Source organism: Dermacentor albipictus, chromosome 1, assembly GCF_038994185.2.
Source record: "Dermacentor albipictus isolate Rhodes 1998 colony chromosome 1, USDA_Dalb.pri_finalv2, whole genome shotgun sequence".
NCBI classification, from domain to species: domain Eukaryota; kingdom Metazoa; phylum Arthropoda; class Arachnida; order Ixodida; family Ixodidae; genus Dermacentor; species Dermacentor albipictus.
This window is the reverse complement of record NC_091821.1, coordinates 96,564,676-96,591,450: the sequence shown is the minus strand read 5'-3', so window position 1 is coordinate 96,591,450 and position 26,775 is coordinate 96,564,676. Positions and strand designations below refer to the sequence as shown.

Sequence of the window (26,775 nt, the reverse complement as noted above, 5' to 3'; positions counted from 1 at the left end):
AGCGGTGTATAAAACATCAATTTTGTTCGCTTTGGATTTATTATTTGATGCAATTTACAGAATTCTGATATCCTTTTTTATTGGCGAAATGCAGAGTTGTAAACATTGTAGTTGTGTGCGTGTGCGTGCGCGTGCGTGCGTGCGTGCGCGTGTGTGTGTGCGTGTGTGTGTGTGTGTGTGTGTGTGTGTGTGTGTGTGTGTGTGTGTGTGTGTGTGTGTGTGTGTGTTTGTGTGTGTGTGTGTGTGTGTGTGTGTGTAAAATAATTATGCAGATCTCAAGCACTGCAAGTGAAGCTTTCTATGCTGTTCGCTTTGATTGACGATAATTAGGGGTGATGTCGACGGCGAACGTTTCCTTTCTTCAACGTTTTGTCCAACACGATAGTGGTGAGTTCACGTTAAACGTTACCTTGCGTCCGCCACTGCTGTTTGTCTGCGTAGTACACAAAACACAAATGGCGAGGTGTTTGCTTCAGGCGTTGTTGTGCGCCATATTTCATAACCTCTGAGAGGGTTGAGCATTGTCGTTGCCTCACATGGCAATTCGCATCGTGACAGAAGCATAAAAATTGAATTGGATTATGGGGCTGGTACGTGCCAAAACTACAATCGGATTATGAGGCAGGCCGTAGTGGCACACTCCGGATCAATTTTGGCACCGTGGTGTTCTTTACCGTGTCCCAAAATCAATGTGCTCGAGCGTTTTTTATTTTGCCCCCGTTGAAATGCGGCTGCCTCGGTCAAATCCGCGACCTCGAGCAATGCCGTAGCCGCAAAGCTATCGCGGTGGGCACAGAAGTGTTGATTTGACGTGCGACCGCTTCCGTTGTGTCGCCTAAACCCTGCGGTGCGCTTTAATTAATGCGGCTTTGCTTCTGCACGCCCTCCGTAAGTTGTCCGCTAGACATATTTGCATGGTTTTATTTTTCAGAAATAGCAGAAACGCGCTCTATACCGTACCTTGAACTTAAGTTTATCCAGCGTTTCCTTGCCTTCTACCGTCACATATTCCCTATCCCCCTCCTCCTTGTATTTGCATGGGAACTGCGAGCGAAGAGTGGCAAGAGTGGCACTCTTATTGCGACTGCGTTGGTTCTATCCATTCTCTGCCTCCTCTCTCCCTTCCTCTCTTCCATTCTTTCTAGCTTCCCTCTGGACTTGCGCGTTGGTAGAAAAGTAAGCGTTTGCAAGGGGTCACGGATAATTACAGCTGTCAAGAGGCTAATGCAGCGACGACCCGGGAGCTCTAGAGGGCATTGTGCACATTCGACAAGGTGTGGTCCAAACGAGTTCCTCGGGTCTTTTTTCTTCTCTGCCATGCTCCTCCAAGCTCTGAACCACTCCACGACGCGGTGTGCCGGACAGCAGCAACAGTGGGAAAGTCGAAGTAAAAGGCAAAGAAAGCTTCGCCACGGCCGCTCGATAAAAAAGCATCCAGCGGCCGTGGCTTCGATTTAAAAAATGGCGGCATAAACTGAAAATCCACTTGCTACAGTCACTAGATCATAACATTCATGCAACAGATCATGCAACAGGCCTCTTCGAATTCGGTGCAGCGGTTGCCGAGAAAAACGTCTTCTTTGTCCGCATGTATTTAGATAGGAATTCCCTAGTTAAAGCATCATCTTTTCTCGCAACACTTCTCACATCTTCTTCGCCAATACTCACTGGCCTTCAATGCTCCCTATTCTTTAACAAATATCAGCAGCATGGGATTAACTATAACGACGTTTGTAAAAAACAGTTGCGCGAATACTTTATTTCAGAACTGTTCTGAACATTCACATCCATTTCTTACCCCTACACTTTCATTTAATTGTGGTTATACCATCACGATCACTAAGCATCCAGTACAAGATTTCTCATTTGACAACATCGACTGGTTCGGAGCTTGTTGCCCTCCGAGGTGCCGTTGATTATATTAATAACCAACCGGCTAATCGGTGGGCTATATTCTGCGATTCCAAGGCGGCCTTACAATGTCTTCTGGCATCTCTTCGTCGCGGGTCATGTGAACAACTCGTGTCGGAGATACGAGAAATGCACCATCTCATGATCGCGAAAGGACACGACGTCGTGTTTCAGTGGCTGCCTGGTCATTGCGGTATCTCCGGCAACGACCTCGCTGACGAAGCTGCTAGAAAAGCACACGAAGGAGCAACCCTTGTTTCGATACCTTTATCGCGGACCGACGCAGCCCAACACTTAGGCAAGCTAGCGCACTCTTTGACATTGGAGAAGTGGCACACATCTGAATTCACTCACCATCGCTTGCATTCTCTCGATCCCTCTATGCAACTGCGGCTGTTACCAGGTCTTCCGCGAAATGAGGAAACAGTGCTGTGCCGCTTACGCTTGGGAGTCGCATTGACAAATGCTTATGCATTTCTGATTGGAATGGCTGATAGCGCCAAGTGCAATGCCTGCGGTGTCGAGGAAACCATAGAACACCTACTGTGCTACTGCCCATCTCATGAAAACGAAAGGAAAGACCTCTGCACAGCTCTCAATCAGCTGGATGGGAAGCCGTTCACCTTGAAGAAGATCTTGGGACCATGGCCTCGCATATCGCAGCTACAAAAGGCCACAAAAGCGCTGCTGCGATATTTGAAAGCGACCGGATTGAGTGAGCGCCTGTGATTCGGACTGAGTGACCGACTGATATCTCCAGTGGACTTTCTCTTCTTTTCATCTTTCCGTCCCCCTTTCCCTTTCCCCAGTGTAGGGTAGCCAACCGGGCTCAGTCCTGGTTAACCTCCCTACCTTCCTTTTATCATTTTCTCTCTCTCTCTTCATTTAATTGTACCTGATTGCCATACTTTCGTGCATTACATCTTTAAGTACCATAAGTGTCTTTGGCTTTATTTTTTTTTATTGATATGATATAAGGAGATGTCGGCGCGCAATTTAAGGCGCCGGCTACTCCTTATCTCTTGGGTGGTTCCGTCATACATCATTCAGGGTTCACGGTTACATATCAAACAATCATTTCACACAAGCACCAGGACTTATAAAGCAACGTTTCCACAGGAAGACTATGGCAAATGTCTCCACACTTACGTAGTCGAAAGTCTCAAAAGTAGAAACGATATTGTCGCCTAATAACACATTTTCTAGTCAGCGGGTCAGCGGGTACATACAATATACATGGCAAATGTCTCCACACTTATGTAGTCGAAAGTCTCAAAAGTACAAACGATACTGTTGCCTAATAACACATTGTCTAGTCAGCGGGTGGTATATACATCGTGTAAATATATTAGCACATACAGTCACAACAAAGCAGTCAACATAACATAATTCCCAAACAGATGGATATATAGAGTCACATTGAAATGAACAGAATAATGAAAGCACTAATAACGTCCAGCGATGCCGCTGTCTTCAAAGAAAGTCTTTAGTGCTTTTAAAGCGCTCTTCTGCAAGGCCGTTGTTGGCCAAGGGCCCAAAAGTTTCCTTAAACTGAAAGGTCTGCGGTCTAATTTACTTAGCGCTGATTTAAGTCGGCATCTTGGTGTGTCGTGATGTGGGCAATCTAGAAGGAGGTGATATATATCTTCATCTACAAATCCGCAATCACATTCGGGGGTTTCCGCTCGGCCAATTCTGTGTGTGTGTTCAGCGTTTCCATAGTTCTATCTAATGACAATGAAAATTTGAATTCAATAAATGGATCAATATGATATAAGTCAGAGCTCTTAGAATTCTGGTCAAACCAAGTGTTTCTAGACATGTTGAAAGACGTTGTCCTTATAATGCAGCGTATTCATTCTTTGATATTGGGAGCGGAGCCGTATCATCTTTCAGGTGCGCTTGTCGTGCTGCTTCATCGGCTGCTGTGTTGCCAGGAATGTTGCAATGCCCTGGTATCCACTGGAATGCTATTGCATGTTTTGCTTCGCTTGCCTTTGTGAGGTATTTAAGTGTTTCATATATTATACTGTCGCTGAATGTTTTCCCCTTTGTGCTGCAGAGTGATGTTAGAGCCGCCTGTGAATCGCTGAAAATTACCCATTTTTGCGCTTCTGTTACTGACAATATAAATTTTACCGCACATAGGATTGCGAACAGTTCAGCCGTTGTGGACGAAGTCGCACGAGATAACCTAAATGATTCTTGTTTGTTGAGGTGCGGTATAATGAATGATGAAGTTGAAGAGGTTGCTGTACTGGAGCCGTCTGTATAGACGTGTGTGTATCCTGAATACCACATATATATCTGGTATAGTGCTAGTTGTTGAGCAGCTTGAATGAACATGTCTCTTTTGCTGAATATCCCTTCTACTGACAATTCAATTTTTGGAACTGTAAGCAGCCATGGAAGATATTCGATGTCTGAGTTCCAAAATTCATTTTCTGGCAATATGTGAAGATTTTTTTGAATTTCTATATGACCATAACTTCTATCTCGTTTCATTATGTCTAGAGCCAATGGGTGGTTTTTATGCTGGGTTTGAAGGCGGAAATAATGCCGGCATGTTTCTGTAGTTCGCATAACTGGAAATGGTGATTGGCGAGCCTCAGCTATTACAAGAGAACTCGAAGTCGCTCGTGGAACTCCTAGACATAGGCGTAGTCCTCTAGCTAAAAGTCTTTGAAGTCTCTCTTCTGACGTGTGGGAAAGTCCGTGTAAGATGGGCGCGGAATATGCAATTTTTTGTCGTATTAATGCATTGTAAACAGTCAGCATGATGTAAACAGCCCCATGATGTAAACACATGTAAACACATGTAAACACATGTAAACACATGTAAACAGCCCCATGATGTGCCTGCAAGTCTGCGAAGTACAGTCACTATGGCATTGACCTCGTTTTCGAGTTTTTTTAAGTGGGGTGCCCAGGATAGCTGCCTATCAAGTATTATGCCAAGAAATCGATGCTGTGTGACAATCATTAGAGGGTGTTCTTCCAGATTAAGAGTGAAAGATTAAGAGTGAAGACCTCGTTTTCGAGTTTTTTTAAGTGGGGTGCCCAGGATAGCTGCCTATCAAGTATTATGCCAAGAAATTGATGCTGTGTGACAATCATTAGAAGGTGTCCTTCCAGATTAAGAGTGAAATTTTTTAACACCCTCCAAGTGAAGGGCAATACAGCAGTCTTTGCATGTGATAGTACCATTCCTCTTTCTCTCAAAAATTTGTTGATGATATTTATGCCGTCTTGCAATGCCATCTGGAGTAGTTGAGCTTTAGACCCAGATGTCCAAATACACACATCATCTGCATACAGTGAAAACTTTAACTGTGATGGCAGTCTTCGCGTTAAATCAGCCATGACGCAGTTAAAAAGGAAGGGGCTGAGTACGCTTCCCTGTGGTACTCCCTGTTTGACAATATGTTCAGCACTCTTTCCTTCACCCGTCTGAATAAATATTTTGCGACATGATAAAAATTCAGAAATCCATCGCAAGGACCTGCCAGACAGACCAAGTTCCAACATGCTTAGCAGAACATGAACGTGACTAACGGTGTCAAATGCCCTCTTGATGTCTAGGAATACTGCTATCGTCATGTTTCCACGTGCACGCTCGTGCTCCACACAGGTTACTATATCTAATATTGTATCCATTGTGCATCTATGTTTTCTAAAACCTACTAATTAGTTGGACAACACCTTCGTTTCATTACACCACCATTGAAGTCGCGCGTCAATCATTTTCTCCATTACTTTGCATAAACAACTTGTCAAACTAACGGCGCGGAAGGATTCAAGGCACAAGGGCGTCTTACCAGGTTTTAAAATTGGTATGATTCGAGCGACTTTCCAAGAGTCAGGTACAGTTTCCTCTATCCATAAGTTATTATAGATGTCTAAGAGCGCATTTGTACCTGTCGGTCCGAGGTTTCTTAGCATATTGTACGTAATGCGGTCCGGCCCAGCAGCGGACTTTTGGCGACATGATGCAATTGCACATTGGAGCTCGTTTAATGTGAAAGTGTGATCTAATTGAGGATGTTGGGCCCAGTAGCAAGCAGTAATTTTTCGCTTAGCCAACTCTACTGAAATATCAAATTCTGCACATTGTGATGAAAAGGCAGATCTGGAAATTAGCTCACAAAATTCATCTGCAACTATTATTTCACACGTGTCCCGGGCTACAGCGAGAGCACGAAATGGGAAGCTTTGTGTTACAGGTCCGCTTAAAGAACGAATTACTAGAAAAATTCGTGGGACAGCCGTGTGAGGAGACAGCATGCCGCAGAAATCGCGCCAGCGCCGTTTGCCTAAGCTTTCCATTCGTCTGCGCATTACATTGTGTATTTTCTGAGCGTTTCTGTATGCTTCTAAACTTCCGCTCCGTCGGTAAGCTCTTTCGGATCGGCGTCGGATGGCTCTTAGGAGTTCATATTCTCCGTCAACTGCAACATAGTCTTTTGGTATTGGGACCTTCTTTGTGCATATGTTCATATTATCCTGCAAAAATTCTGTAAATTTTTCCACTGTTACATGTTGGTTAATTTGATCCGTTAGGCTGCACCGAAAAGCTTGCCAGTTGGTTAGTCTGCTGTAACGCCTGATATCATAGTGCATGCTAGGGTGGTTAACAAGAATGGGAAAATGATCACTTCCGCGCGTTTCCATATCTGTTGTCCATCCCACACCATTCACTAGATCATGTGAACACAGGGTAACATCTATGCAGCTTGAGTAATTATATCCACGAAGGAATGTTGGCGACCCATCGTTTAAAACAGTCAAGTTGCATTTATCTATGGCGCATTCAATAACATTACCCCGTGCATCACAGTGATCACTGCCCCAGATGATGTTGTGTGCGTTGAAGTCGCCACATATAAATACATTAGAATGAGCTATTTTGAATATATCCACTAGCGCTTCTACTGAAATCCGGTTTGAAGGTTGTAGATATAGATTAATCACTGTTATACAGAGCTTGCCAAAGGATACTTTACATGCGATGAATTCCGGGAAGTCTGAATCACTGGACTGAATTTGATAAGATGGTAGGTCCTTTCTGACGCACAGGAGCACTCTGCTAACAGCACCTTGACGAGAAGTCTTATATATCACATAATTCGAGAGGCGAAAGCCGTCAGTGATTCCCGCCTCTTGAATGCAAAGTATTGGGAAGTTGTATTGCACAAGCAGTTTACGAAAGTCAGCGCACTTTCTTCGAAGACTGTTGGCATTCCACTGAAATATGGAGACATTTTTGTAGCGGTTATTCATGTAGTGCCTGCCGCAGTTTCGGCCCGGATTGTTGACACAACAGTGCTTCTAGAGGCAACAAGGCTTTTACTTCTGGTAGGTTGTTTGCTTCCGGCAAAGCAGATAGGATTGCCTTAAGAGCTGCGAAAAGCATTGGCAAAATCAGTTGTGTCACCGATGCTGTAGTATGTTCGCTATTAGCTGGTGTTACTTCTGCAGTAGATGCGTAAGGTCGCTGAGAGAAATGTGTGGGAGTACAGGAGCTTTCTTGTGTATTACTTTCTGCCTGTTGTCCTCTGGGTTTCCGTAGTACTGATGCATAAGACTGGGCGCTTGACTGTGATCCTCTTGATTGGTCTCTTGATTGCACTGTTGGTTGTTCTCTAGAGGAGGGATATCTTGTTGGTGCTCTTGGCTGTGGTGGTTCCGGTGCCCGCTGAGGTGGGTGATCTGGCACTGGATGAACAATCTCGAGGTTTGGTGCGGGTTCATTGCGTCGCGGTTGTCTTCCATGAATTAGTTCATGTCGACGCATTTGCGCCGCTGCTTTTTTCTGTGGGCAGCCTGAGAAGGAGGCGGCATAGTTCCCCGCACAGTTCGCACATTTAGGTTGAAGAAGTGACTTGCACTGCTTTGTGGTCATGGTCTTCTGAGCAGATTTTGCATCTACGTGTGCTACGGCAGGTTTTCGCAATGTGCCCGAATCTCTGGCAATTATAGCAGCGAAGTGCGGGTCCTAGGTATTCCTCGACTGGGTGACTGGTGAAACCCAGGTAAATTCTTCCAGGAATAGGGCGGTCGTCTCTGAAAGTCAGGATTACCGTGTGAAGTGGATATGACTTCACTGCTCCATCTTCTTGGCGGGAATACCTTATCTGTCTGCGTGCAGATATAACTCCTGCGTCTTTCAAGAAGTCTAGGAGTTGATCGTCTGTGTACTGCAGAGGCACATGTTTTATTTTCCCAACGTTTCGCGTGTACGACTCTGGGATGAATGGCTTGACCTCCAGGCCACCTACACTTGAGAGCATCAAAAGCCGTTTCGCCGATGCTAAGGAAGCAACGCTAACACTGAAACTTCCATCTCTGGTCGTCCTGAAAGACTGTACTTTCTCTTTGGCAGCAGAAACTATTTCGGCAGACACTCGGTTTGGATTTACTTGCAAAAAGTAGTACCTTCATTTGTTGGGCGAAAGACAACCGGAATGCCTTCGGCTCGCTTTTTCTTATACGTGATCACAGTAAATGGTGCATCTTCACCCATCTCTTCTTCATCACTTAGCTCATAAGTCGATGTTCTATCATCGTACTTGCCGTCTTCTAGGCGAGGTTTCTTGGTCTCGGCTTCACCATCAGCCATCATTCCTGAATTCGGTGAAGTTGATTCTGAGTTGGGGAGAACCAATCGTGCCGGCTTTATGAAGTTTTGTGACGCTTGCAAGGCTCCAGGCTTTTCATTACGGGCTGTAGCGTCATTCATATGGCTTGTTACGTTTGGACGAGCATAAGGCTCGTGACGATGTTCTCGGCTGTCGATCACCGTAGCGGCGGGGTAATAGACAGGTCTTCAAAAAAGAAATGTCGTACCTGTAAGGCGCCTGGCTCGTCGAATCTTCCCCCGATGTCTTGTTAATCAATCGTCGTCAAAGGTAACCGTAACTATCCAAAAAACCAGAAAACTCAGAGCACCACATAAAAACAGCGACCGAAGAGATTATCGTTCGTCTTTCACAAATTATTACTTTGCTGTATCTAATTGATGCCATTATTAACTTTGTTACTTCTAGTAACACCTGCGCATGTCAAATGTATGTATTGGTTATGTTTATCTGCATTTTATGTCATTACTTTTGTCATACTAGTTTAAATATTTTTTGTTCGTTATGTATGCTATATTATTCTGTTCTGTGGATATTATCTACAAGTTTTTGTGTCTGCTGCCTTGTGCACGGGCCCTGAGACACCTTCAAGGTACATTTTGTCGCTTTTCGCTTGGGGTGAGCCCCAACTATTATGTTGGGAATAAAATATTTTAATTAATTGATTGATTGATTGATTTAAGGACTAATTTTGGCCACTTAGGTTTCTTCAACGTGCACCTTAAGAGCGGTACTCAAGAATTTTTGCATTCCGCCTTATCAAGATATTGCTATATACCTGGAATCGAAGCTTTCGCCCGCGTGCTGAGCAGAAAGAAGCCATGGCAACTGAACCACCAGGATTTGACCCATCTGTCTTGCACCAACAAACTGTGGCGGATAAGAATTCAACGATTAACGGTCGCTTGTACTTGCCATTGCAATACAGCGAGAAAAATACACCACAGTTCTTGCAAAGTATTTTGATTATAACCCATTATTTTCTAAAGGCGCTATAACCGTATCCACCCTTTGACTCTATATTCCCAGCATCGCCCCCAATGCTCGTTTTTTCGGCTCCTGTAAAACAGTGCGGTCCGGCACACGTCTCGCACGGATGGAGGAAGTGGGAAGGGTCATTAGCGGGTGAGCGAGACTTCCACCTGAGTGCTGCGCTCTCCCTTTGGGCAAACGACTCGATTCGCGGGCCCTTGCGCCGGCAAGCCCGGCGACAGCGCATGGGTCACAAGCCAAACTAGGCACAGGTCAGCGCGCCCGTTGGTGGGCTCCCGCTGCTGTCCGTGTACACGCCGCAGCGTCTCGAGCGAGCGTCGCTGCACCGGGCTGCCGGCCACTAGAGGGCGCACCGGAAGCTGTTCAGCGTCGATCGAGCGGGCAAAGCACCACCACCTCGCACGATTTGCGTTCGCACCCCTCTCCAACCAGGGAGCGGCGCCGCGCAGGGAACTGGTCCGCGGTAGCGCGCGATCGCTAGTGAGAGCTTCTCGACGCCGGCGCGCCGAAGCGGCGCGTTCGCCCGACGGGTCAAGAGCAGTCAATCACTCGGGCGCGCGGCTGGCTCGCCTTTGTAGCTCGGCTCGCGCGCGCCGCGGGCTTGACATGTGTTTGCGCACGCTCTCTCGCGAGGGCGGCGCGGAGCTGCCGCTCCTCTTCAACCTCTCGCTCTTCTTTCCTCTCGGAGGGCCACTCTGCCATGACAAGTTCGCGACGAGACGGGCCTCTGGCGACGGGGCCATGCCCCCGCTTCGCCAAACAAATGGGCTGGCCCCGCTGGACCCGCTCAATCTGCGCGCGACGCCCCCTCCTCCTGTCATTGCCTCTGCTGATGATGATGCATGTACGTTGCCGCCAGGTTACAACGACGCACGTGCGCATGCGGAGCGCATCGTTAGCGGCGTTTATAATGTCACTCCGCACACCCTCCACCGAGCGCAGGATACTTGAAGGAAGTGGTTATCGGCAGAGAGGCTGTGACTTGCATACCTATACTGATATCGTAGTACATTGGTAAGTTGCATGCCAGAGCCAGCCCTCGAATGTATCGCTGGGACGTGTGGCAGCGCGGGGCAACCACATAGATTTGTTGCCATATGATTCAGCGCATGTCAAAACTGTAAAAAGAGCTGTAGCGTCGCACTGTTTGGAATCGTCTCTTCAGAAGTCGTGCCCGCACCTAATGCAGAAAAGTTTTAAGAATCAGGCCAGCCGACTTTTGGTGGCGGAGTTCCCCTATTCGGTCTTGATTGCTGTGTCTGAGACCCTCCTCCTAAAGCTAAAACTAGGAACACGAAGAAAAGATGACCGTCTGAAGACCTACAAGCCTTTGGTTGTGCCGTACCTGCACAAGACTTCGCACAATCTCAAGGAGGTCGAAAAGAGGCATGGGGTGTCCGTTGTTTTTTCGGCACCCAACAAGCTGGCACAGTTATGCCCACGCATCTGCAAATCTAAAAAAAGAGGTTGTAAGCTAAAACATGACAAGCCGTTCGTCAAGTGTTCCACAGGAGTGGTCTACGTCATTCCCTTGAAATGTGGAAAGGCTTATGTCAGCCAATCCGGCCGCTGCATTAATGAACGCTTGGGGAACATGCCCGAAATTTAAGTAATTTAAAGGACCAGTACGTACATTTGGTCGCGCACGTAATTAAATGCACAGGTTTCGAGGCTCGATTGGGAGAGACAAACATTCTCGGTAAGAGTGCCGACACGACGGCGCGCGTCAGTTTGGAAGCGTTCCACATACAGAAATATGGCAGCAAGTGCGTAAGCACCCCCTCTGTATCGCTTTTTGCTGCAGAGCTTCAATTTTTGGAAGAGACCGCTTACTGATTTGATTGTATGTTAGTATTCCTCGCCTTTTTTTTAGTTTTCTTGTTTTTCTATGTCTGTTTCCGTTGACGTTGTTACGAACTTCCAACCGGTGCCACCAGTGTTACGACATCCAACCGGTGCCGCCAGTGTTACGAACTTCCAACCGGTGCCACCAGTGTTCCGAACTTGTACCGCTGCACCACGATTACGGCTTTGTGGTCCCGTAGCGCTCGTCACCCGTTTCGTGACAGAGCGTTGGTAGCGATGACTCCGAGCCAGGCGTCGATGAGAATAACAAAAGGGACTTTATACATTATATACAGGTTATCATACAGGACATGAACGGGTCGGCACTGGGGCCGAGTGCTCACAACAAACGCGACTGTTCTCGCACGACGACGTCCGGCGAAAACGACATCTCACCCCAGTCGGGAGCGACACTCTCTCCCGGTGGGGTCGGCAGATCCTGTTTTCGAGCGGCGTGTCGCTGCTTTTATAATCCCCGAGGCCCATTGTCACTCAAACGGCCCAATACAAAGTCAGCACACGACGGTCGTCCGAGGGGTCCAACCAGCGACCGCGCTGGCCACCCGGTTCAAAGTTCGCGCGCGCGGTGACCTCCAGGCAAGGGAGGTGCGGCGCCGGGCTGTCGGGCACACGCGGACACGTCTAAACACGCTGCTCGCCGAGGCTTCTCCCGCACGACGGCGCAGCATCTTGTCTTGTGAAGAGAGAATTATGGCGCTCGCAGGATAGATTCCGCATCTGGCAGATTCGGAATCCGGGCTTGTGGTAATGGCACAACAACGTCCGGCACGTTCGTTCATGGATGCGTAATGTCATTTTTTCGCGATTGTATGACTCTCTTCCTCCTTTATTTCTGCCTTTCCCCTTAAATAAGGTATCCGTCTTCCGTCAATAAAATTTAGTTGACAGTCAGCGCTTGCGTCTCGTCCTTGTTACTTTGCGGATGCATGTGTTGGCGCTGTTACAATTTTAAAGTCAAGTGTTTTTGAAGGCTGCAAACAATTATGGGCACTGATGGAAAGAGAAAATTAGAAGACAAGGAAGAAACAAAACAGGAAAGTCTGTCTTTGAAGGTAAACTAGAATGGTATAGTGTCAATTCGACCATAGAAGGGTCAGCCGATTTAGACGTAGGGACTCCATCCTCAAGGCAATAGCGTCCTCTACAAAGCAAGTTTCCAATCGCCTGGTATGCACAAGGCCTACGTCAAAGGCATGTCAAAACACAGCAGGTAACAATTGCCACATGGCGGATTTTGTCATATTGGAACATATGCGATCATCGGACCTAGCTGCTGAGTTTATAGGGGTGCAATCTATGGCTCAAGACGTGCCTTCGGGAAATATATGTTCCATAGTGGAATCTAATGAAGAAGAGAGTAGGCTAGATAACATTGCTCCTGACACCTGTGGTATAAAAAGTTTTTAAAATGAGCGGCGTCCTCTACTGGAGAATAAGGTTTTCTGTATTTGGCTATTCATATCAACTGTTGTGACGGGTAATTCAGATTTACCACTTTCCACAATAATTACCATGGTTTTCAGCATGTCTTAAGTATATCGTTCTTAATACACGTTTTCTTTCGCAGTTATCGTCACGGATCCGCGAAATTACGCATACTCATTTGCAATTTTCTTCAGGTGGGCTCGAGGGGCACCACTGGAAGTGCCGGCACTGCAATGGTTCTTGCATCGAAAGTGGGATCACATGACATCGCTTCGCCGCGGCGAGAGGGTGCGCAGTCATTTTATCCCGCCATTTAGGAGGTTTATTTTATTTCTATGGCAAGTAAACGTTGCCCCTTATCTTTTAATTGGACTGACTGCCGTATTTTAACAGGCAAAAGTTGCTCGTGGCCTTCTACATTCTTTTTAATACGCTGATCACAGAATATATCCAGCCAAGACCGGGATATGTTCTTGTCTTGGTCAGATTGTTCATTTAGAATGCGGCGGCGAGACATGGTCTATATAGAAGTACACAGTTCAGAGACATTTTAGAGAAGCTCATTGGGTGAGAGCTCACTCCTCAGAGTCTAGTTATCATTCAGTTAACTTATTGTCAAAGGTTGTCGGTGCTCAAGGCACGACGACCCGGTTAAAGTTAGTGATAACGTTTGCCATATAGTGACAAAAAGAAAGAAAGTAGTTGAGTCGTTTTTTTTCCTAATTTGTTCATCACCAGAGCAAATAAAGACGACCTTGACTACTACATGATACAAGTATAAGCTGAAATTACTTTAGGTTAAAATAGAAAACAAAAACATCACCAACCCCGACTTTACTCCATTTATTGATTATTTTACTTATTTAATACTGTTAACCACGGACTGTGGGTCATTACTTCGTAGTTTCGCAATTTTTTTTCCCGTCTGTTCTCTTCGGGCATTTTCAATGCTATAACGAGAAAATTACCGCAAGATGTCTCATGCGTCATCGTGGAATCGGTCGCATGCGAACGAAACACAGCTACGCCGCACGATGCGATATGCAGGCCAATAAAGGTGCGTGTTGATCACGAAGGCTCTGAATTCCACGGTCGATAAAACTTGAGCCGCTACAGAAATTTATCGATCAACAATATTGCTGGTAACTTGAGTGAGGAAGATAGTCGCAGCCTTCAGAGGAGGCTTTAGCTCGGGCCCAACTCCGACTCTGACTATTCAAATACATGTAAAACGCAAAAACACTTTCCTGAGGTAACCCCATGGACCAATCTTAACAAAATTTGTTGCATTTGCAAGAGAAAGTTAAATAGTAGTGACTGTTGCAAGCGGAATTTCGATTGAGATTCTGAATTCTGTTAAAAAGGTTCTCAAAAATTCAGAAGTTTGAAGAAAATAGAAGCACGAAGTTTACAAATTAACAGGTCTGCGTCAAAAACCGATATCGCGGTTCTGTAAACGGAATCCGGTAGATAATTGAAAGCGGACCAATTCGATATGTCGTTGCATATCTTATGTGAATTCGTTACGTTGTGTACAAGGGTTCTGCGAAAGCTGTATTTACATATTACTAAATTTTTGAAATTCACGTCTAACATATCAATTTTGTCCGCTTTAGATGTACTATTAGATGCAATTCACATAATTGTGATATCATTGTGTTTATCATCATAATTATCATCATAATTGTGTTTTCATTGCTGAATTAGAGTTGTAAATTTGATAGTTTCGTTTCCCGAAAATTAGCGATTTTGCCAATTTATAATAAAATATTGACGACCTAAATCGAAAATTCGAAACCAACAGTCACTAGATTTTAAACTTTTCTTTTAAATGCAACAAACCTCGTCAAACTTGGTGCAGCGGTTGACGCGAAAAACGAATTATTTTTTTATTTGTATTGAGATAGGCGAATCCGAGCTAAAGCTTCCTCTACCTCGTAAAACCTGGTGCAGTGGTTGACGAGAAAAACGAACTCTCCTTTTACATGTATTGAGATAGCTCAATACATGTAGAAGGAGAATTCGTTTTTCTCGTCAACCACTGCACCAAATTTGACGAGGTTTGTTGCATTTAAAAAAAAACACAAAGCCTGGTCACTGTTAGTTTCGAACTTTTTATTTACATCTTCAATTTTTTATTAAAAATTGACAAAACTTACAAAATCTCAGAAAACGAAACCATCAAGTTTACGACTCTGTCTCTAGGCAGTCAAAAACTATATCGCAATTTTGTGCATTTCTTCTAATTGTAAATCTAAAGCGGACAAATTGATCTGTTACACATGACCCTCAAAACATTTAGTGATATGGAAATACAGCTTTTGCAGAACCCTTGTACACGATGCAACAAATTCACGTAAGATATAAATTTATATATCGAATCAGTCCGCGTTGCATGTTCTAATGGGCGCTGTTTACAGAACCGCGATAGCTGTTGTTGATGCAGAGTGTAAGGATTGGGGTCGGGCATGAAATAGATGGTAGCTGGCCCATGCCGTCGTCCGACTCATCCACGCTGAGGACGTTGTTGAAAGGAAGGACTTGTTCTCATCGAGAACGAGGAATATGGCATTTTAACGCGACAGCGTTAAGGAGCTCGTGTCGCAGAAAAGCCGGTGTCATCGGCGTCGGTGTCGGTGGCGTTGGCCGTGAGCAATAAATCTCAGCAGGCACTTCATGAATAAATAACAACTTGCAAGATGGGCTGGGTGGGAATTGAACCAGGGTCTCCAGAGTGTGAGACGAAGACGCTACCACTGAGCCACGAGTTCGATGCTTCAAAGCGGTACAAAAGCGCCTCTGGTGAATGCGGTGTTGTCTTAGAAACGAGCTGTTTCTAAGGCTCAGGCGTGCGTCGCTTGCTCAGGCGCACATTTCGTTGCCGCGCCGAACGCTGCGTTGCTCGACGCTCACCGCGTCCGATGCGGGGCGCGTAGTCGCTGCGCCGTAGCCCATTGTCTTACACCCCTTGGCGGGTCGACGGGAACGCTGTCGCGTTCCACTCTTGAAGGCGAAGCTTAAACGTCCTCCAATTTTATTTACAATATCTACATGAAGGGTGGAGAACGTTACATTTCATCAGTCTAGCTGACTGAAAGAGAATCAACACCCAACAGCCACGCAACAGCCGCTTATAAACACTCTGTCCTCCCTGGATCCCTAGGTGAGAGAAAACGGCCATTCAACCTTCACCTGGGAGCGTCCACAGTCATCGTGGCCGACCCGCCTTTGAGGGTGAGGGTTTACACACTCACTTCCGCACAGGTTTCACTGAACACACCGTGGAGAGAGGGTTCTCGCAGACAGAGGTATTGACCCGAGCAGGCGCCTCTTTAATGCCAGAGCTGATCCTGCAGACAGTGGCCACCGCGTCTGTCCATTGACTGACCACTTCTGGGACCCGTGAGACCGCAACGCAAAACATCTTCCAGGAGTTCCCCCGCTCCAAACAAACCGAGACGGCGGCGGCGAACCCGCTAACAATACTTGGTCCGCCGACCGCGTGTAGACATGGTGGCGCCGACGGACTGTTGACGCGGCGCATTGTCGTCCTTACAAAGCGAGTCGATGCAGCAGACTGGGAGAGTCTGCTGCAGCTGCACCCCCGCAGCTGCGGCAGGCTGGGAGAATTTTGTAGGTCGGTCCCTCTGCAGGCCGACCGTAACAAGTGCTATTAATTTGTAAACTTCGTGCTCCTACTCTTGGTGGAACTTTCGAATTTTCGAAATTTCTTTTAAAAAACTCCAGGCCCTAAATTGATATTCCCCTTCCAACAGTCACTAGAATTTAACTTTCTCTCTCAAATGCAACAAATTTCATTAAGATCAGACGAGGTGTTATTTCAGAAAAGCGTTTCTGCGTTTTACATGTATTTGAATAGGCCGCGTCGGAGTTGGGCCCGAGCTAAAGCTGCCGCTTGAGGTACTCAAATAATAAAGCCATTTTTCATGGACGTGGACGGCCAAAGACAACGATCTGGCAGTAACGAACGATGCCCCGTCGTCCACGAGGAAGTAAAAAGGAAAGCCCCCCCCCCCCCAAATCTTTTTAAAATTATTATTAAACGTATACCAATAAGTTCCCAACACCTACGACAACATGCCTTCACATGTGCAAACGAAATAAGGGCCGTCGATTTACGAGACGTGAAGCTTTGCTACGTGCATGCATGACTGGGTGCATTAGTCGCGTCTCTCTCCCTTGGCGTATTCGACAGCTTGCTAACAATAACTTGCTAACGATCTCCAAAACTGGACAATCGGCCGCTTTCTGTGCAGGTGCTGCTGGAACACCGCCCCCATCGCTCGTCGGCCCATAAAGCGGTGAAGGTGCTTTTGTGCTTCTTGAGGACGACGGGCTTGTGTGAACGTCTGTGACTATTAACGCAATTTCTATTAGACCACATGCATCAGCGAACTCACCGCTAATTTCCTTCGTTCCTTTCCTCCTCTCTCTCCCTGTCATCTTTGCTTTCCCCTTTCCCATTACCCCTGTGTAGGGTAGCAAACCGGACTTCATTCTGGTTAACCTTCCTGCCTTTCTCTTTCCTTTTCCTCCTCCTCACTCTTGCTAGCGGAACTTGTTCTGTACCTGTCTATGCGAGCTCTAAACTTTGCCACCGGGACTTAACGACCGTTGAGCTTCTTTAGAAGCTACCGCGGTATATATTTCTGCAATAGTACGTAGAGCGAAATCCGGTCCACATCGGCGCGGAGAAAACCTGATATTTTCATACAGCGTATAAAACGTTAAAATCCAAACAAGAAACAAGCGCTATTGCGTAAAACTGCCACGAGTGACCGAAATTCTGCGGCAGTACGACGAAAAACGAAACACGCGTCGACGCTGAAGCAGATGATCCGGCACATCATCCCGCTTTACGTTATTCAGGCGCTGAAGGCAGCTAGGCAGCCACCACTATTGTACCCGCACAAAATCACCATTTTCTTGCCGAATAGCTCATACGCAGGGCAGGTTTACCGTTTTTACTACCCTTACAGTTGTCCTGGCTGCTCTACTGGCCTTGTTGTCTACGAAATTGCTCACTGATAAAAAAGATGATACTGATAAATATCCGCATTGCAAATACATACGTCGCCAACAGAACAAATTCTGTAATAAAACAAACCTTTCTATGCTTACTTTCGGTATGGGGTTTGGCGCATGTGGTTTTTGGTTGGTCTTTCGCCGAGTAAAGTGCACTTTACTGTTGCAGTGTCGCCAAGATCTGCCCGCTCCACGGGGCTTGCCGACCCTAGATATAGTGTCATAGCAAGGGAGGCGAATCCCGGAGACAGTATAATGTGTGGTTACGTTGGTCACGTGGTAGGGATCTCCGCGTCATGCCGTCTTCAGCGGTATAGGCAGACAATTGACCGCTTTAGTGCAAACCGCTGTACATAATATGATCAGTTGAATGGCACTTATTTAAGCGTTTCTCAAAAACTTCGCTTCTCAGATTGCACCCTGAGAGGTGCATCGGCATCATTCTTTTTATTTATCTATGCAACGTTGAACCACATACTTTGCATGGGCTTGGTGAGAAAGAAGTTAACAATGCATGTTTGTTTCAGTGAGGTAAGCTTGACGCAAATAAACATCCAGTTCTTCACTTCATTGCTATTAGCAAGAGCTCGAAGGAAAAGGAGGGTAGTTGATTTGTCAACAACGCATCGTTGTCCTCGGTCGGAGCCAAATAAAGCATTCTTCGTGTGCTCTGTTCTTTTCCTGCTTGCTACTTTGAATTCGCAGTGTTGTTACTGATGCCGTCTAACACATTAAACAACATGACAATTTGTTCAACAGGGCGAATAAGATCTCAAATTCAATCACCGTACACATGAATGGAAACGGTATGTCACAAATAAAATAATACAATTTCACCCGGAAATTTTTGGCACTCTTTCTTCTTGTGCCACCGAGGGTTGTGAAAAACTGCTAGTCAATATTCGGATAATTAAAGTTTCCGGCAAGGAGCATCGGCGACCTTGCAGTTTGATTTCTACGCTACATATTTCACACGTTACATTTAACACGTTACAAGCCTTCATTGCTAAGCAGATGGGCATAACCTGGAGTGCCTGCAGTGTCTCTTAAATTACTTTTTATTTATCTGGAGTTCTCATTCTCATGATTCAGGTATCCTGAAATGTACTTCTGCGCGGATTCTGAAGCTACCAACCATAAATTCTTGTTGCCTTGCTTTTCAGTTAACGTTTCAATTTATCATGTTCTTTTCCTTTCGTAATATGCCTTTCGCGATCTTTTCGTTGTCAGTGGCGAAAATACGTTGATGTGCCTTATCGCCGTCAGGATTGGTTTAAATGTACCCGGAACAAAGGAGAAGGTGTACCTGCACACAATATGACCGAGCGCCCACGAACGTGTCGTGTGATGTTGCTGAAAATGAAAGGACCATAATTTATAGTGACAAAATCCAGCATGCTGTTCGCGGTTTAAGTAGGCTTTATAATCTTAAATTTTGCACACAAAGTCGCGGATAACGGTAAATGGCGCGAACCGCCAGTTAAACCTTAGTACTAGAGATGGACGTAAACAGATAACCGAACGTAAGCCGAACGTTAACAAGTGCACGATACTGATTGTTCAAAATGGCAGTCTTTACACTACATAGGCGTTCGCGCTTTGTTTTATGAGTATTACAAGCTAAAAAGAAGTCCTCCCAGACAAAAGGAGCTGCCTTCGCGGCAACGAGATCGGCACAGCCGTGGCAAGTCGTGGCGTCCTCCATGTTGCTTGGCGGCGCACACGAGTGCTTTTGTACGCGCGCGAGTTTGCGAGTGAGTGCCCCGAGTTCTGCGGTCTCCCGGCGAGATACAAAATGCCATCGAATAATTGTACCGCAAATGAGTGCCAGCAATACCTGAATAGCAATTGTGGTACTGGCATGATCCTACCGCATCCCACTAATGCCGGCGTATAATTGCTATCGAGCTCACCTATCACTCGTTTCGGCACGTTTACAGCGTACGACTTCGTGATCGCTACCGTGACTGCAGATCGAAAAAGCCTGTTTAAAAATGTTCCACGGTTTTTTTCGCTTACCACTGCAGGATTAGATAGTCTGACCAATATGTTTCCCATTGCATAAAAAAAAAAGGAGAAAGCAGGGCATACCATCTAAATTGGTTGTTGGTCCCTTTAACATGGCAAGAATATTGTAACAATTATATGGCAATGCTACTCCTTTTCGAACTTATTCAATGGTCCAAGCGATGCGCCAACGACGTTATCGAATTGGCATCGGCAGGCCGTGAGCGCTAATGATAAGAAAGCAAAGTAATGGAGTAGGGTTCCTTGAATTGCACCTATCCTGACTTGTGATGTCCAAGTGGTAGTTAGAGTAAAACGTGTGATACCCAAGTGGGAGTAAAACGATGTTACAGTAGTACAGCTTTCTCCTAGAAGGCGTAAACAGAGTATGCACAGCCATTCAGTATGCACCTACACTACTGGCCTTCTCATGGTACATTTGGTGCCGCTGAGTTTGGTAATAGACTCACTTGTGCAGTGAAATGTGCGCAGGGTAGTAGCTGTTCCAGCATGCAGCGACATGTACAGTCGCGGACAGAATAAAATGGACCACGGAATCTCCGAAAACGTTCAAATCCCGAGCAGCCTGTAGCAGTAACCAGTAAAACTGCCCACGACAACGTTGTTAGCATATTCTAGTCGAGGTCCAAAATGCAAATACCAGATTGCGTTGTGAGGTTGCGGAGATATTCAGCTTTTTCTTAGATTTCATGGTCTGTAATATTCTGTCCGCGACTGTACATATAAAGTATAGCTGCTCAATCCACGACGTGTCAGCTGGTCTTTGTCACTGCAGGTAGGCGCAGATCAGCTTTTCAGTAATATGAAAGGCGCAGACGTAATAGAGATTGCCCAAGCATTCATTATAAAGAAACCAAAGACTTTCCCTAGCATGTTCTCAAGACGTTTGTAACAAAGGCAGCTCAAATACACGAAAACTCTATAAAACCTAGGACACTGTGCCGACATACTGGCCCTCATGTGGGCGAAGTTCAATAGTGGAGACTTGGGCCCTATTGTTTTTTGCAAGTAAGCGACCTGTCTCCGCGGAAGAAATGCAAATTAAGTCTTAAAAGAATATTTCAACGGGATAAATAATTTTAAGTGTTGCCATTCGTTGTCTGTTATTGACTCCACATCATTGCGACGAGCCGCCCTTGCTGCAGGAGTACCTGTTCGAGTGAAAATCCTCCAGAGCGTTCGTACCCCTGCCATTTTGGGAGAAAACAATGCCACGTAAATGCATGAGCGCTCACGGTGTCCACTGAGGTGAGACCTCCTTCACAAGGTGAGATAGCCAAGGGAGGTGCAGCCGAATGCCCCGAATTGCTGGGATAATGTGTCCTTCCAATTGGATCACATCTGTCTTGTTTCTCACCAGTTATGAACACGCACACTGCCCCTTGCCAGGTTCGTTCTCCACGTGAGGTCAACACATGCTTCGCGCAAGGTGCTTCGCACAAGCGCTCTTTGCAACCACGAAGAAGGCTGATTTGTTTTCCCATCATGCGCACCCTTGCAGAGGTGGTGCACTCGGACAATGCCTAGGGCGATAAGCGCAAATAACATGAAAACATTTAATTAATACAAAATGGCAATTCACTATACGTGTACTATAATATAGCTCCGAGGAGATGCAAACGGCCCTAACCGACGTTCAATAACTCCGTCGAAAATGCGCAATATTATTTGGGTGAACTTCCAACATGGCGGTCGCACAAGGCCAGCATCCACGTGAGCGAATGCGGAATCAAGCAAAAGCTCCCAAGGCAGCGCTGCTGCGGGCTCAAGTTCTCGAACGCTGCGCAGCTGCTGCACGTGTATATGCAGGTTTCTTTATTGGGCCGCTCGGCTCACTGGCCTTCCTTGTCGGCGATGTCGCTCGGGTGTCATGCCATCGGGCGGCTGTCTTTGTGGTGCCTCGCCGTAACCCGACACTCGGCGTTGCGCCAGGCTGTGCGCGGACAGGCCTCGCCGGGGGACGAAAAAGCCTCGACCGCGATTCCAGACCGGTAGCGGCCGTGCGTGGCAGGTGGCAGACGAGCGGGCGGCGATATCTGCAGGTAACGAGCTGGGCTGTGCTAAGACAAGGTCTTTCATTACCAGCCACTGACAGTGACGGGCTCCTTTAGACGCCTCTGCGGCGGCTTTGCTATATGTGCCGCACTTGCTCCCAGAAATGATGACATCGCGGGCGATATTTCCCTCATGCGCAGGCTGCGGGCATAGACATCGCCAGCTGTCACCGCATAAAGAGGTCCGCAGCAGAACACGCCGCGGCGCGTTTTATGCGACCGGCGAAGATGCTACACTCGTCTGTTTACAGTACGGAGTAGGGGGACGCGTTCGGAGAAATAAAACGTGCGGCGTTATTCGCCAGATACAACTTACTGCGCCCGTCTGCGCCGGCTGTCACGCTTCCCGCCAAGGTATTCGCGGGCCGCCATCGGTAGTGAGACAAAATAAAAACGCGCGACAGCCCCCTCACTGACGAAGTCAATTATTCGCCACCATTATGCGCGATCGAGAGCCGGTAACGTTTCCAGTGTGCGTACGGCAGTTTGTATACCCTGAATTGAGGTCTTGCGTTTAAATTATGCCACCTACTCATTTCAGTCGACAGCAGCATTTTAGTGAAAACAAAAATAAAGATACGCGCTATCGATGGCACGCAAAGACGGAGACGCTCCCATAGTGGCTCGAAAAGCCAGGCAAATAACGAAAGCTGCGAATTTAGGCTAGCCGGTTCTTTCTTAGCGAGGAAACAGCGCATGGGTACAGCTGGGATGCGGAGTATGAAGCAGTACGCGCAAGCGCTCGCGTGTGTCGCGCTTCTTTCTTGTTCCCGTGCTGCTTACCCTTTTTTTCTCGCGAACGTAATGTGAACTTGTATGGAGTTGGACAATGTGAGAAATGATAACAGGGCACAAAAAAGTGCTCACCACTATGCGACAGGCCACCACTCAGGCTTGAAAAGCCGCAGCACGCCCTCGTGTTTTCTTCATCGACGCCGAGGTCCGAAGATGCTGACGCCGGAGATATATGTTTTGCCTGACTTACTTTAAGTGGTGCGAAGGGGAAGAGCGCCATCGTCACACACAAACACACACACACACACACACACACACACACACACACACACACACACACACACACACACACACACACACACACACACACACACACACACACACACACACACACACACACACACACACACACACATTTTAACGTCGTTTACTTTTCGTTGCCTCTGGAGTACAAGCGTAGCGCTCCGCCACTGGCCGCCATTTAATCGAAGAAGTAAGCGTTGGTGATGGTAACGTCCAGCTACAAGTGCCACAGTTATGTTGGACCCCACTGTCCGGAAGGGCAGACATGGCATGGGTCAGTGTAACGTATAGTGATTGGTGAATAGTCCTAAAATGGCGTATCCTTTCCCTCAAGCGATGTCGAGCAGGAGTGCTCAGATGCCATAGCGAGCATATCCATTATATAAGAGAATTGAAGTTGATTCGGCTCCTTCGTCGGCAGTGACGCTGCAGTGACAGCCACTGAAAGACTGTATAGATGTATACTTCGTGATGGCTTTCTGTAGTCTTCAAGAGCGGTTTTTCGATCGACGTGCGATGCACGGCTGATATACGGGACTTTGTAAGGCCACCTTTGAGAAGCAGATTATGAGTGCTCCGGTGAGGCAATGAGAGGGAACGTTTGTTCTCAAGGAACGATTACTGCCAACGTGGAAACTGGAACATGATGTATCATTATGGATAACGTTACTTTTCCTCTTAAACATTTCGTCTTGTGGAACACTGTTCGCTATATGATGTTCAACCCCTATACCCTCTTGAACGCGAATTTGGGTCATATTGTATGCGGCGAGCAAGTTACCAGTTCGCTGGCTGTTGATGAACATAATCCCTACCATGGAAGGAAATAAGTTTCGACTTTGGCGAGGCTATAGTGTACAACTCGACTTTCTACATGTTCATAATGACAAAATGACTACTACATTGTGATACAACTGGCATAAATAGTATAGAGCCGGTTAGAACCACTCTGCGTACATGTGTATGAAGTCAGAGTATACCATTCGTTGGAGCTACGGGCGGTGCTCAGCTACTTGCTTCGTGGCGAGCGTGCATGGGCCAGGTCGGTCTTCTTACTTTTTACGGTCTTCTTACGCCGCCCAGCTGTCCATCTTGCTACATTGCACTTCTGGCTGTCGATGAAGCCGCAGAGCAGACGATGATCGGGCTGAAGGCGCGATAGAAACTGTGCGGTAGGGAGGAACAGAGCGGCGAACACCGTCTGTGTTCTGTCCGTTGGCATACAAGATCTATATATAGAGCCGAATAAATTTTTTTAGTATAAGCCCTTAGCTCCAATCACGAAGAAGAAAAAAATGCATGGATTAAAGAAAGCACATTTAGAAAATGTAGAGTTAAGACAGCGACAGGCGGTGGCAGCTGACAGTTACTCGTGGAGCCGCGCAGAAATATTTTAAGCGTGACATAGTAAATTAACACATATGCTAAGTCGCTAACTGTACGTAAACAAACAAATTTGGTTTCCCCTTCCCAGTTATGGCTGCAAGGTACCTGAGCTCTCGACACCTGCCCCGAGAGTTTAAACCATCGACAACACACTCCGCCTGCCATATATAACCCGCGGCGGACGGTAAAATATATGGTTTCGGGTGACTCAAAACAAATGACATTGTCATCGCCTTTAATCTCACTGGAGCCAGCCATTAAGGGGTGCTTTCTGCTGCATGGGCGGCGTGCCCTCAGGCTTCGCCACGACAGCACACAGAGGGCATAGCCACACGAGCCCGGTCGCTTAATAGCGCTGCGCCGCGCCACCCGCCGCCGCGGCGACCAGCGCCCACGGAGTGACCGGCACACGCGGCAAGTCGCGCCGGCGGCAACCGCGCCGAGCAGGACGCGCGAGGGCGCTCGATGATCGGCCGGTAGGGAGAAACAGTTCGCGCGGCCCTTTCCAAGCGCGGGCCGTGGCAGCGGCCGATAATGGCAGCCGTCGATGCATGACTGGCCCACATCGAAGACAGCCGGCGGTCGTTAATCACGCGCCCCTATCGGCTTCTGGCATCTGATTCCGGCTCCCCTTTGCGGACCCGCGCACCCTCCTCCTCGACGGCCATTAGACACACACGCACACGGCCGGCTATACACTGTATACCCCTGTCGAGACGTGCTGTCCCGCACTGAGCACGCCGCCGCATGGCTGCGTGGAGGCGACGGGTTAAAGGAGGGATCACTTTGTACTCGCGGGGAGAAGGAACGCGCAGAGGTTGGCATACGGACGGCCGTTTTTATGAAAAATTGAGCGGCTTTAACGAATCTGAGCCGATGCCAGGTCCGATATTAGACGCGTGGCTTGTACAACCTACTACACGCGCTCTCGCGTGTACATGCCGTGCGCGGCTCTTTGCGCAGCCGGGTCATTTATCCCCGTCCTTGCTTCGCTCATCGGCTGCCAATTGTTCTCGTGATTCACATTATGTACACGTGTCCTGGCGTAAAAGCATTTCTCCTTCTTCTAGACAAATTTCTTGAGATCGCTTGTTGAGCGAAAGAGCAGTATACATGAGCTCGCTGACAGCCCTTACTTTGGTGAATCGACTGCCACATTTCACCTCCAGAGAGAAAGGAAGCACGGCAGACGCATGTAGAATGAAGTGCGCTTGCAGCTGTCGCAAAGCAGCCTCTCACTCCCATGGTAACAGAAGGCTATAGCGCTTAATGAAAGCTGTGACGTCACGCGCAAAAGCTGAGAACTCATACCTTTCAAAAGGCTCATACCTAGACGCTGGCTACACCTAGCGCGGCGATAATTTCTTTTTTCAACCAAATATTGTCAAGAGCATAGTTGATCATCCTAGGTGTTGCCTTTTCTACACTCTTTAGCTCTCTCTCCATCTTCAGCAGCTTCTCTTGAAATAATAAGCTGTGTTGACCACGCTTCTGTGCAGTACTTGTCGGTGGTAGGAACTGCTGCGTCCACACATGCTGGTACAGTCGCAAAAGAACGGCTGTTTCAGCACTCTGCAGTCACATCACTAAAGTAGACATTGCAATACAAGCTTGGAACGCCATTAATAGCAGTTAAAAACACAGTTCATAAATATCCTTACTACCAAACTGACATAGCATTGAACATGTCAATCGCCGTTGTTAGGTGACTAATATTCTTGGAAATGTCTCGCAAACTACAGCCTGCGAAAGGTCCATAAAGGACTGTGAATGGACAAATTAGGCCAACAATACGTTTTGGCGGTAAATGTAGGAACGTCCCCGTCATAATTGTACGCGGGACGGCTGATCGCATGTACTCGAGCTGGTTGACACGAGTTATAAGGCTACCCTCTGAGAGAACGACACTCTGTCGCCCACGTCAGCGTATGTCTTTAGAACTGAGCGAAATAACAAACGAGTCACGCCATCTACACGGCAAACCCAATGCGCCTGACAGCAGTAAAGACGCCGGCCGGCTCTATCCGCGGGCTCATCGCGCATCAGCGTAAATGAACACCCATCGGCGCGCGCGCGCATAAAAGGCGCCCCGCGAAGGCGGTGGCAGACGGGGGAATGTGCCATCTATCTTTCCCGCCCGTGAGAGACAGTGGGAGGAGCCGCGGCCGCGAGACCCCGCGTGCGAGCGACCCCGCTGCCGCGCTCAAAGCGGCAGGAGCAACAGCCGCGGCACGCACGCACACAATGTGGCCGCATTGTCGGCGACAAAAAAACGTGCAGCCGGGACACAAGAGGGAGAGACAGGGCGGCGCGTAATTTATGGCGTGTTTGGTGTCGTTTGCTCAGCGCCTGTCCGGCGCCCACAATGCGAGATGCGTAAAGTGCGCGTC

At 47.3% G+C, this 26,775-nt stretch overlaps 1 pseudogene; it reads left to right on the top strand.

The window, feature by feature from the left end:
- The first annotated feature begins 10,148 nt into the window (after nt 1-10,148).
- LOC135902656 (uncharacterized) overlaps nt 10,149-26,775 on the top strand; it is a 34,642-nt pseudogene continuing 18,015 nt past the window's right edge.